Genomic DNA, 13,900 nt, shown 5'->3' with positions numbered 1-13,900 from the left:
GCAGGCTTTGCTCCCCGGGAGTCTGAATTAGTTTAAGTGGAAATTAAGCGCACTTGAGTGCTACAAAGCTGAGCTGTATGTGCGTTGGATTTTGAGTTTGCTCCCGGAGCTGAGAAATAGGACCCACCCAGGGACATGGTGTCTTCAACTAGGAGGTCTGTCAAATGCCAACAAGGGGATGGGAGAATAAAAACCACAGTGTGTTGTCTCCTAGGAAACTCTGTAATATGAAAACAGCAAGTGGGAAACCACCCCAGAAAACAGGTCAAGAAACACAACAGGGAGTGAACATTGTTTTTACCGTGTTTGCATGAGAATCGCATTCCTCTCCAGGGTTTTCCTTATATACCAAGGACACCTCTTGAATTCAACTTAGGGACTATTGTAGTGTGACTGCAGATAGAAAGTCACCATCCTGTGGAGTATGCGTGTGTGTCGGGCCGGGAGAAAGGTGACAAAACAAAAACTGAGAGCCAGAAAGCTAAATGGTAGTATGGTGGATTTTAAGAGGAAGGTTTGTTAGAAGACCTTAAGTATATGCCAAGGGTTTGCCAGGCTGGCCACACCTTAGAATCCCATGGGGTTTGTCGGGGGCGGGGGGTGTTTTTAAAATCCAGATGTTCAAGCTACACCTGACAAGTTAAATTACAATCTCTGGAGATAGGACCGGGCATCAGGATTATTTAAAGCGCTCCAGGTAATTCTACTTTGCAGCCAGGTTGAGAATCACAGAGCTATATGGTGCTGGTCAGAGTGAAGATCCACCCAGCCCAGGACTGTCTCTGTCAAAAACACTAAAGGACACTGATGAGAAGGCCACTTACTCATCTTCAAGGAGAGTAACTCAAAGTACATGTTTCCCTTAAGTAATTTACCTGATCTGGTTAGCAGAGTCCTAGCCTAGGTTTCCTATGCCCTTCAAACACTTTACCTAATTAAATGGAATCCCTGACTTGGAATTATGCCTTGTTCCACAGACCAGCTGTGGAAACCATGACCCCTATCCTTTCCAAAATGCTTTCTGATCACTCTTTATTGGTTTGTATGAGCTTTATAAGGAGGAAAACAACAGTTTTGACAACAGCGTTTTCTCTAACTCATGCTTACTGTACTGAATGGAACCTTGTGTCACCCAGTGCGTTCCAGTCCTGTACAGATTCCAGGAAAGGAACTCCTATAGGCTTTCATGACCTATCAGTATTAAAACATTCTAGAGTTTAGAAGGGGGGTAGGGGAGGTGCTTTTAAAACCATCTAATATGATCTTCATATTTGATATTAAAACACCTTATTTTTACTCCCATATTTGACATAAAAACACAAAGTATATCAGGGCCCAGCAGTGTTTTAGAAGTAATACCAGGTCTTCATTTATTCTTCCAAAGAGCCTCCCATGACCTTAACTACCACTCCCTTCTGCCACATCATCATAGGCAGGTAATGTACATTCCTGCTGGAGCTCATAGAATTCGTGTGAAAGGCAAGGTGGCATCATAAAAAATAGTTGAAGGTCAAGTCCAGTTATGGAACTGTTAGAAGGCTTCACTTTGAGGCTTAAGACTTAACTTAGAGCTCTCTAAGTTTTTATTAAGTGAATATAATAGCTTTTTATCCTAAGAAAACAATGAGGTCTGCAAAAAAAAAAAATGTCTCTCACCCAGCTTAGCCACACTAAATGCTCTAAGCATTTACCTTCCAAACTACTTAGTTGATAATACATTATTTAAAGGAACTTTTATGAGAAATAACTGGGTGGACTCTTTAGTAACACTTTTAGTAATACCACTCCCAGGAAATTTCAACATTTCCTCAGAATGTTGCAAAAAGAAAAAAAAAGAAATCCAGTATCCATTTATTCAATTTAGAAAAAGGTTCTATGACAAAAATCTATACATGATTAAGAAAAATTAAATATGCAAACTCATAATTTACTGAAGATTGTTTTGGCCTCCATTTGTTGTGTTCCAGTCACTTCATATACATTATATACAATTTTTCCAGTACAACTTCATGAAGTGGAGACAACTGTCCACATTTTATAGATGAGGAAACAAGCTGTGTAGGCAAACAATTTACCCACATCTGTGCAGCTACTAAGTGACGAGGCCAGAACCTAAATCCAGTTTGTCTGATTCCCAAAAGTACACTTACCTATCTTACCCTACCACACTATATCCTTTCTGTTGGAATCAGTCAGCAAAGCTTTCTTCTGCGTGGAGGACACTGAATTAGGCAATTTGGGGAGGTGATCTGAGACCCAGCTGCATCTGGTGTCAGCAGTGGTGCTGAGCCTTCATACTTGATCTACCAAAAACCAGCTATGTATTCTCAGGGACTCATGTACCCATTGATTAAGAAAGAGTTTGGGACTAAAATAGTCTCTATAGAGCTCTCCAATTCCAAAACAGTGTTATATAACTAAATTGAAAAACATTCAACAAAATAGAAAATAGATCTATGATTTTGGCAGAGGTTAGAAAACACGGCTCCCACCGCTGTCCCAGGAACCATCCAATGACTACATCAAAGGTTTTTAATAAATTGAGGGCCACTTAGTACTCAGAAGCACACTAAAAAGGTGCCAATACTTGTGTTCCAGAATCTGTAACCTAGGAGAGAGGTTTTACATGATAAATACTGTGAACATGCCACAATCAACGTAGTATGGGGGTTCAGAAAAGAGAAAAAGGAACATGGCAATTGGGGTGGAAGAGGCTAACGGCCTAGTGATTCAGCTAAATATGAAAAATGAATATCAATGCAATAGGGAAAATATGAGAAAAGATAAGAATGGTATGAGCAAAGGTTTGGGGTCAGGAATATCTCATTTGATTCCACAAATAGTAAGGAGTTTCCTTTAGGGAGAGCTTGGGGAACTGAATTGGATTCATGGAAGAAGAGGCTGAAAGATAGGCTGGCAACAGACTTGAGAGAGCCTTAAACAGAAGGCTTCCACATTTTATGCTATTCAGAAGCATTGGAGGCCAGTTGAACATTTTAAGCAGGAAGTATGAGGTTAATTTGGCAGTTGTGTATAAGATGTTGCACTGGGGATGACTGTGAGTAAAGACTCAATTTAGCTAACTATGCAATGGTCCAGTGACTTCAGATTGGAGGTCAGAAACGTCTTTAATTTTAAATTAATAAATCTATATTAAGGACACAATCTTGTTCCTCTTAAAATCCCCTGACACAATTATTATAGCCATTTGAGTTTCTATGTTTGTTCCGACCAAATACATTTCAATGGAAGAACTCAGAATTTGGTGACTGATAAGGAACAAGGGAAAAAAGCATTAAAGCCGGCTCAGTGGTTTGGTGTCTGTGAGACTAGAGGCCCTATTTGAAAGAATTTTCTATTCCAAAGTCAAGAGGTAATTTAGGGAAGAAATAAAAATTTGACTGAGCACTTGTTGAATACAAAATGCCTGGACAGGGTGTCCATTTGGAGATGTACAGCATGAGATGAAAATGTAGGAGAGATTAGGCTGAAGCGTGGATGAGACCTGGCTTGAAGGCAAGGTAACCAAGGGAAGGAGTGTAAACAGAAGCTCAAAGGCCAGAGGAGTGAGCCTTGCTACCCCCCCTCCCTGCCACCCCCCACATTAGAGTACAAATAATAAAGTGGAAGGAGACCATAGTGGAAAGGGAAGAGGAGAACGTAATTTCCTGAAAGCCTAGAGACACAAAACCATGAGCCAAATATTATCACCCTAGTTATAAATGAGACAGTTGGCGTTTAGGGAAGTAACTAGCCTCAAATCACTTGGATTATGAGGGGTGGAGCTGGGGCTTAGGATCTTAACTCCTGTTACACTGCTCAGCATCACCTCTGGGAAACCTCCCTGACCATGACGTCAGACCTAGTACCAAAGTACCCCAGTCTTTCAATGTCTTTCAGTGCCTCAATTCTAGAAAATCAGTCTGTTTCATATTTGCCTTCATAACTCAGCCTAGAATTATCCCCAATCAGTCTTAAAATGGCCAACAAAACCTTTTTATTGAGGTATTTTGTCATGCAGCTGCAAACCAGAGCAGCTGTGCTGTGCAGAATAAGTAAAGTGTATTCTTAAAAAGTAAGTGAAAACAAATGAGCAGACTCCCATTTCTTATAAAGGGAGTTTATTCTCCAGGAATTCACTAATCAAGGCATCAGTCTACTACATCAGATATAGCTTTCTTTTTTTCCACTGGGTGCGGTTTAGCAATACCCAGTAAAAGTGACCTAATACCGTGAGACATTTTCACCTGGCACAATGGCATCCTGCCCTGCCTCTGGCTTCCTTGTGTGTGAGGAAGGGCTCAGCAGCCAAATGGAAGCGTGACGCTTGACTCACATAAGCAAATGTTTCTTTGTCGAGCCCTAATTTTGTGAGACAGCATGAATTTTTGCCAAAGTGGAGGTGGTGGCAGGAGCCAGAAACTTGTGTGTGGTGTGTGTGTGTTTGAGTATACATCTATGTGCATGTATTTATGTGTATTAATGTGTGTGTGGCTGTCCATCTGAGAGGATGTGGATGTGTGAGTGTGGTGTGTGTATGTACATCCATGTGTAGGTATGTGTATTAGCGTGTGTGTATGAGTGTGTGATGGAGGACAACATAGCACAAAGATTGAGTGGGCAGGCTTGGAAGTCATACTGACTTAGTCTCAAATACTGACTCTATTGCTCCCTTACTTTCTGTGTGGTGGGCTGGTATCCAACCACTCTGTGACACAAATTGCTCATTTATAACTCAGGTGTGATAATGTTGCCTACCTCATAGGGTTTTTGTGATGGACAAATGAGATGATGTATGTAAAGCATTTGGTATATTGTTTGACCCACAATAAATACTCAATAAATATTGGCAACAATTGATAGCAATGACAGGCATGAATGAACACTTCATATACCAGGATGTGCCCACTTTTCATGTAATTTATAAAAAAGAGCATGTCATGACAGAGAATTTGAAAAATCTATAAAAGAAATATAAAGGAGATGCTAATAGTGTTGAGATCATTCAGTTATTCTCCTTATTCTTTCCCCACCCAGTAGAATTTCTTCTTTGGCAAAGATTACGTCATTTACAAAGATCCAGATTTGTCTAAACATTGTCCTCCTTCCCTTCCTCCCCTGTAGTCCCATCTGTGTTTTGTTTGCCTTGATTTATGATCTTGCAAATTAAAAAACAGAACTACAATCTGAGCTCATTGGAATTGCACAAGGGTGAGAAGAGAAGAAAGAAATTTGTATTTAAGGATCACATAACATGTGCTACTCTTAGTTTGAGGCTTAACCTAACTGCTTAACCATCACAGCAGTGCCATGAGTAAACTACTATTATGTCCATTTTCACATGATAAAACTGAGGCTCAGAGGAGAAAATGATCAGACCAAAGGATACAGACGGCAAAGCCAAGATTTGAATCCAGGTCTAAGTAGCTTTAAAATTATACTGCTTCTGGGCTTCCCTGGTGGCACAGTGGTTGAGAGTCCACCTGCCGATGCAGGGGACACGGGTTTGTGCCCTGGTCCGGGAAGATCCCACATGTCGCGGAGCGGCTGGGCCCGTGAGCCATGGCCGCTGAGCCTGCGCGTCCGGAGCCTGTGCTCCGCAACGGGAGAGGCCACAACAGTGAAAGGCCCGTGTACCGCAAAAAAAAAAAAAAAAAATTATGCTACTTCCACTACACATTACTTTATAGTTGTTGGTATATAATTAAAGCTAACTGTTCCTTGATATTTCTCAGAAGTATTCATTAGTGGGTAAATATTTTCCTACCACTTCTCTTTTAGTTGTCAAATAAAACCCAATTACCTAAAGATGAGCATTTCCTTGGGATAAATTGTATTTTCTCATATAAAGCCAAATAGTTTGCTATAAAGAAGGCAATTTACCTCAAACAAGCATTAACTGCAATCACTGTTAAAAATGCTCTTTCCTCAAGGTCTCCATCTATTATCACCTCCTCTAAGACTTCCATGGTATCCTTTCTTCCCCTCTCCTACACATGAATCCTTGTGGTTCGAAGCACTTGGCTTCTCCCTGCTGGTACTTTCTTAGTCTGTTCTGCCACATATGGGCTAATTGTAGGACCAGTCTAAACTGCAAGGAGATTTGAACTTACTGAGGGCAAGTATAAGATCTAATTTACCATTTTATCTTTTATTCCCTAGTGCAATTCCATGCACAAAGTAGGCACTGAATAAATTGTCATTAAGTTGTATTTACCAGTCTATCTTCTTTATGACCCTGGAATTTATTGACTTGTTTAATAAGTACTGCAGATATATTAAGTAAGATTAGGACTGAAAACATTATTTCAACCTTTGGCCGTTCCTCCCTCGTAATTCATAGTTTAGGTAAACTTTCCCTGACCTCTGTATCAGATTAGAACTTCACTAGATAGAAAAGAGAGGAAAGAATTTTCCAGGATAAAAGAACTATAAAGAAGATTTTGAATTTATTTGAGAACTATATGGAAGTGAGCTCAGTTTTATATTCGATCAATCACCTCTCTTTCTACTTCAAACCTGCTTCATTCAAAGAATGGTATCTTTATCCACCCAGATTTAGGTGCCTCGCCATCTATTGCTTTCATCACTTGAAGACATTTTACCAAAAAAAAAAAAAAAAAAAAAAAACAGTATTGGAATGGCCAAAATAAGCACGGGGGAAGAAAAGCTCAACATCATTATTCATCAAGGAAATGAAAAGCAACAAGGCAATAAGCTACTACTAAACACCCATTAGAATGACTAAAGTTTAAAAAGACCTTTCATTGGTGAGGATAAGAACACCTGGAATTCTCATACACTGTTACTGAGTATGTAAAATAGTACAACCACTTTGGGAAACACTTTGGTCGCTTCTTATAAAGTAAAACAGATACCTTATGACCCTGCAATTCCAATTCTAAGTATTGACCCAGGGAAAATAAAAACATGTCTACAAAAGACTTGCACATAAATGTTCTTAGCAGCTTTATTCCTAATTAGCCACAACTGGAAACAGTTCAAATGTCCATCAACAGCAGAATGGATAAACAAATTGTAGTGCCTACATACACTGGTACTTCCATATCTACTCAATATTGAAAAGGAACAAATTAGTGGTACAAACAACAACATGAATGAATCTCAAAAACATGGTGAGCCAAGAGAAGCTAGACACCTAAGAGTACATACTATATGATTCCATTTGTGTGAGGTTCTGGAACACACAAAATCAATTTACTGTGATAGAAATCAAATTAGTGGCTGTCTAGAGTGGGCACTGCGAAGGGGTCGGAGGACTGGTAAAAGGGCAACAGGGAACTTCTGAGGGCAACAAAAATGCTCTGTGTATCGATCAGGGTGGTGGTTATGCATGTATGCATTTGTCAAAACTCATCAAACTGAATCCTTTAAATGTTTCCATTTGGCTTATATCAAGTGCACCTCCATAAAGTTGATTAAGAACCATAAAATGAGATCAAAGTTTTCAGTTCTGGAGTTGGTGGGCTTTAGCAACAAAGGACCAAGTAAATCATTATATCGAGGACAGCACAATCAAACGTACCTCTTCCCTTTTTGCTCCCTAATTTAGTAGAACAGTTTTAATTAAGTAGTGTTAACCTTGGTTGTGCAATAATCTTAGCCTATAAGGAACAACAGTAGTGGCCTTTGCTGACTTCCAAAAAACTGAGTTATTATATATGAGAAAATTGACAACATGACAAAAAATTATAAGCATGTTGGATCCATCTTCTGATTTGGGTAGTATAATCCTGGTTGTTTACTATATTCTGAGAGGCCCGGGGCCAAATCAGAGGGCTCACCATTACCAGAACATCCGTGGGAACTTCCAGCGTGACTTACCATCAAAAGGAAACCAGGAAGATTCCATTAACTGTATAGTTTTGACCCCCGCTTGTTCTCACTGTTCCATCTGAGGAGCTGCGAGAACAAGCCACTAATTTGATTTCTCAGAGCTAGTGAGGAGAGTTTCTGGCTCTCCTCCAATGACCTCTCCCATGTAGTGAATCCCCACTAAACCTTGTGCCAGCATAATGTAGGGGACAGATGTGATGACAGCAACAATTCAGATGCTTGGAGGGTCTCGTTGCCTCTAGGGTGCCCTACACTGATATCTCAGTTAGTCCTCCATCCTCTCCTTGAGATAGGTGCTATGATCCTCCCCTAAGGGAGTTTCAAGGATTACCTAACTAGTCCAGAGTCATACATCTGGTAATGATCAGGGCAAAACTTGAACCCAAATCATCTGACTACAGATTTTTCACTTGGTCCGTCATACCACTCACACCTCACAATATATGTCCTGCAAAATGAAACGGCAGCTCCTGCAGGCACCACTCCAAGCACATGATTTTCACTCTAAGTGTCAGTGGGTACTAACTGGATCAGATATCTCTTTCCCATAATCTTTACTGTTTCCATGAATTCAGGATTTTTAAACAACAGTAGGATGAATTAGGAGAATAACTGTATCCACACTTAAGAATGTACTATGTCCATTTTCCCAGTTATCTTAGAAAATACCTGTAAAGGTAAATGCAATATAAAAACACATAAATATAGACATAACTAGAGTGTGCTTCTGATGTTAATTATCAGACCATAGTTGTGCCTACTTGGACGTTTTCTATGAGCTATTTCCCATGTGTCATTATCAGTTGTCCTTCAGGGGCAGCAGTGTGGTTAAAACAAACGGTCATTTTGTTGTCTCACTAAGGTTTTGCAGTTTAACTCTTTCACCTCCACCTAAATAGAAGTTATGTTTAAACTGGCTGCTCATTTCATACTCTCTTGTTTCTCCTAAAGATGTTTATCTGGAAAATTAGCCTAAGGACCTAATTCACAATTCAGAAAAAAAAGACTTTAAGCAAAAAGATACTATACTTATATAAAAAAAAACTTTTTTAAAGTACTTAAATATCCAATGATATTTGGTTACATACCTTTTGGTATGTATACCCACAATACTGAACGTTATGTAGTGATTGAGTTATATATACAAATAAATTTGTAACGGAATATGAAATGTTTTATTACAATGTTATTCAAGCAAGATAAAAATTATAAATTCTATACATATTATGATCATCAATCTATGTATCAACATGAAAACAAAGTTATATATAAAAGAGATTGAAAAAAAATTTGTAATGAGGTGGATAGACCTAGAGTCTGTCATACAGAGTGAAGTAAGTCAGAAAGAGAGAGACAAATACCATATGCTAACACATATATATGGAATTTAAGGAAAAAAAAATGTCATGAAGAGCCTAGGGGTAAGACAGGAATAAAGACAGAGACCTACTAGAGAATGGACTTGAGAATATGGTGAGGGGAAGGGTAAGCTGTGACAAAGCGAGAGAGAGGCATGGACATATATACACTACCAAACGTAAGGTAGATAGCTAGTGGGAAGCAGCCGCATAGCACAGGGAGATCAGCTCGGTGCTTTGTGACCGCTTGGAGGGGTGGGATAGGGTGGGTGGGAGGAAGGGAGACGCAAGAGGGAAGAGATATGGGAACATATGTATGTATATAACTGATTCATTTTGTTGTAAAGCAGAAACTAACACACCATTGTAAAGCAATTATACTCCAATAAAGATGTTAAAAATAAATAAATAAATAAACCCAAATGTCAACTAAGGATATATCTGTGGAGTATGCTTACTGATTTTTTTCTTCTTTCTATTTTAATTTATTTTCTCTATTGAGCATACATTACTATTAATTCTAGAAATCCTTACTCTCATTTTAAAAGAAATCCTATCTGCTGATTCAAGATCATAATTGCTCAGTATTTGATTGTGTTGGGTTGTAACTTGTTTGAATCTAGTGATCTGAACTTATTTATTTGAACTTCTTGCAATTTAATTCCATTTTGATCATATCAGTTCCATCCTTTCTAGTTTGAAAAAAATTTCTCCTTGGTAGAGAAGACAAAATCCAACATTTTTTGGCAAGTCTTGATGGTTCTTCCCATCCAGAATCCAGCCCTTTCTTTGCACTCTCGCTAACCCCAGTCTGATCTTGAAAACTCTCATCCAGACTGTCACAATAAGCCCTTCCGTGTTCTTCCCACTTCCTCTTCTCCTATCCATTGATTATGGGTACCGTGTCCAGATTAAACTCCCACCTGCTCAGTGATGACTTCCCATTTCCACAGGATCAAGTTCAGTTTTCTTAGCCTGCCGTCAAGGCCCTTTGTAATTTGACATTAGGTCCTTCCTGCCTTGTTCTCACTGGTCTCGTGTGTGGATGAACAAAACTTGCAATGCCCTGGTCAAATCACCTTCCTTGCTGACCTCTGGCATCCAGTTCCCACCTCCACATCCTGACTTACTCACAAGGAATGCCCTCGCTGCCCAGCTTGGTCCAAGTAAATTCTTCCTTGACCATTAGCCTGAAGGATTCTCACTCTCCTCTGAATCTTACAGTAATACACGTATTTTCCCTAAAATAATGCTTACATGCATTTGAGACATCTCTTCTAGCATTATGTTGAACTCTTTTAAATCTCATAAGGTCATTTAGTTCTTTTTGTTCTTCTCAACTAGGACATAAAGCAGTCTGACACAGTGGATAACAGCATCAACTCTCAAGCCTTCTACTTGGGTTTGAATTCTGGCGCCATCTCTTATGAGCTCCATGACCCGGATAAGTTACTTCATTTTACTGGGCCTCAGTTTTCTCATCTATAAAATGGAGATAATAATAGTATCTAACTCATAGAATTAAGTGAGTTAATTTAAAGTACTTGGAACCATGCTTGGTGTGCATTTTACACCAATTAAATAGTAGCTGTCATGGCTTATTTTAGTGTGAGGATTATGTTTCATAGTTCTTTATATCTTCCACAGCTCTTAGTAAAACAATGTTTTACTAGAGAATGATGAGTAAAGATGTACATGTATTTGCTGATTATTCTGTTAATGAGACCACCTTTATATTACAAATTGGTAAATCTTAGGAATTTATTAATAATCTATGATGTATCAACACTATATTATGTGCTGTACACCCATTATTTTACTAAATATTCACAATAAATCTTTTTCCCTACATGGCTTTATATGTGACTTTTAATATAAATTTTAGATTATATGTGTGTGTACGTGCAATTTAAAAATCCAAACAGGCTTCCCTGGTGGCGCAGTGGTTGAGAGTCTGCCTGCCGATGCAGGGGACACAGGTTCGTGCCCCGGTCCGGGAAGATCCCACATGCCGCGGAGCGGCTGGGCCCGTGAGCCATGGCCGCTGAGCCTGCGTGTCCAGAGCCTGTGCTCCGCAACAGGAGAGGCCACAACAGTGAGAGGCCCACGTACCGAAAAAAAAAAAAAGAAAAATCCAAACAGTACTTTTTAAGGGCATGAAGCAGTAGTTCCCTGACCCAGCATCCTCCTAAAAGGTAGCAATTTTCAGCACTTTTAACTATATCTTCAGGTATATACCTCCATAACTCTATTCTTCATGTCTTACTATTTCTTTATCAATTTTTAGACCTTATCTGTTGACTTCTTCTTATGGAAGATTAGAACTTAACTCTCTTACACCCCTACTCTCCCCACATACTTCCCGTCTCCCTCATGCTCTCAATATAGTTATATAACAATCTTTACATAAAGTAATATTCAGTATTTATATATTAGTACTATAAATATTAACAGATTCGTATGTAGTACATTATTATTAACTTTTCTTTTTGCATTACTTTTTAAAATATTTCTTTCCATTGATAATTGCCTCATTCTACTGTTTGCTCACTTTTCTATGTACCTCTCACTAACTTTACACAGAACTGTAAAACTCCCTAAAATACGGTCAAACATTAAATAAACTATGAGTTCCATTTTTTTTCTTCCTCTCGGAGTACAAACTTTTGTAGTATTTCATTATCTTATACCAATCTGTACCTCTGTCATCTTGGGACTTCCTTTTATCATGATTCTGAGAATTAACTTTGCCTCTTTTGTTATTATTGTTATTGGATTTCCTGCTTCCTGCACCTCTGTCTTCTTGTCTTGAGTTTCTCCTCATTTTCATAGCTTCCTGAAAGGGGGAGGGGGAGCATTGGGGATAATTTTCTCTTTCTAAATTTTTTGAATGTTTGAAAAATCTTGGTTTTACCCACAAACTTGACTGAAAGTATGTCTAGGTTTTTTAAATCTAAGTTGAAATTTCTTTTCCTTAGAATTTTAAAGGCATTTCCCTATTGTCATCTATTTTCAGGATTACTAACTTCCAGAATTTAGATGTCATTCTGACCCCAAATTCTTTATGTTTGGCCCAGTTTGATTCTCTATAAAGCTATACTTTCTTCTCTTTGAGCTTGGAACTCTGAAATTTTATCTCAATATGCCTTGTATTAGACTTTTTCATTCGCTCTGCTGGACAAGTCAATTTAGAAATTCATATCCTCCAGTTTTGGGAAGTATTCTTATATTATTCTTTTGATAATTTTTTTTCTGTATTCTCTTCCTTAAACTCCTATTAGTTAGACCATTAGTCCTAAGATTCCTATTAGTTCTCTAAACTTTGTATTTTTTTTCTATCTTTTATCTCTTTGTCCTTTTGTTATATTTCCTTAAAGATGTCCTCAATTTTATCATTCAGTCCTTCTATTTGACTTTTATTACTGCTATGATCTTTTCAGTTACCATTAGCTCTTACTTAGTCTCTGAATATTCCTTTGCTTTTACCAGCATCCTTTTCTCATTTCATAGATATAATATCTTTTTTTACAGATGATGATATTAATTATGCAGGTTTGGTTTGGTTTTGGTGGTGGGTAACTCTTCCACTGTTTGCACTGTCTGCATGTGTCTTCTGAGTTCCTTTTTTTTTTGTCTCTGTTTTTTTTAGTTTTGGCCTCTGTTTCTCATGCTGGAGGCTCTTCTCAGCTCTCTTATGATTTGTAATTTTCCTTTAATATTGAAGAGTAAGGCTCCAAAAAGTTGGTACAAATCCCTCTGTGTGTGTATGGTCCAGGTTGGTTTCCTCGTTGGCTTGACTGTAGAGTTATTGACAGTAGGAAGTAGCCCCATATGTTATTGTCTGAAAATATTTTCTCTTAGGTCTATCTGTTTCTCTAGAAAGAAATCCTCCAAAGCCTTGCCTGGGATGGAACAGAGAGGTATAAGCCTGGCTCCTAACATCCTGGGATCTTACTATTTGTCTTTCCTACCCCTCTTCTTTTGCTTTCTGTTATCTTAGAGTCGAGAATTACTCTGTCTTGATTTTTCCACTTCATACCCGCTTCCTCCTGCCAAGGTAGTCACCTGGATGCTCTGGATATGAGAAGGATCCTTGGAGGTCTATATACTTCATGTATATCTTCAACCCATTCTCCTAATTTCAGTTCAAACCCTCTTTCCCCCATCTTCAGAGGTTCTTGGTGCCTCCAGTTTCTCAGCTTTTCTGAGGTTCTTCAGCATAAACAGACCAGTTTCTCCCTCTGCAGGCAGTTAGGTTTTAACTTCCTACTCTCTGCTAAATTAGTTACCGTTCGGACACCCGTGTGCATATCCTCACCCATGGTCATTCTCTTATGTTTTTCTGCCTTAAAAAAAAATTCCTTTCCTGGACTTCCCCGGTGGTGCAGTGGTTAAGATTCCACCTGCCAATGCAGGGGACACGGGTTCAATCCGAGGTCTGGGAAGATCCCACATGCCGCGGAGCAACTAAGCCCGTGTGCCACAACTACTGAGCCTGCGCTCTAGAGCCTGTAAGCCACAATTACTGAGCCCGCGTGTTGCAACTACTGAAGCCCACGTGCCTAAAGCCCGTGCTCCGCAACAAGAGAAGCCACCACAATGAGAAGCCCACGCACTGCAACGAAGAGTAGACCCTGCTCGCGGCAACTAGAGAAAGCCTGCGCGCAGCAGTGAAGACCCGATGC

Source organism: Leucopleurus acutus, assembly GCF_964270905.1.
Source record: "Leucopleurus acutus genome assembly, chromosome: 2".
Classification (NCBI taxonomy): domain Eukaryota; kingdom Metazoa; phylum Chordata; class Mammalia; order Artiodactyla; family Delphinidae; genus Leucopleurus; species Leucopleurus acutus.
This window is presented reverse-complemented; position numbering follows the sequence as displayed.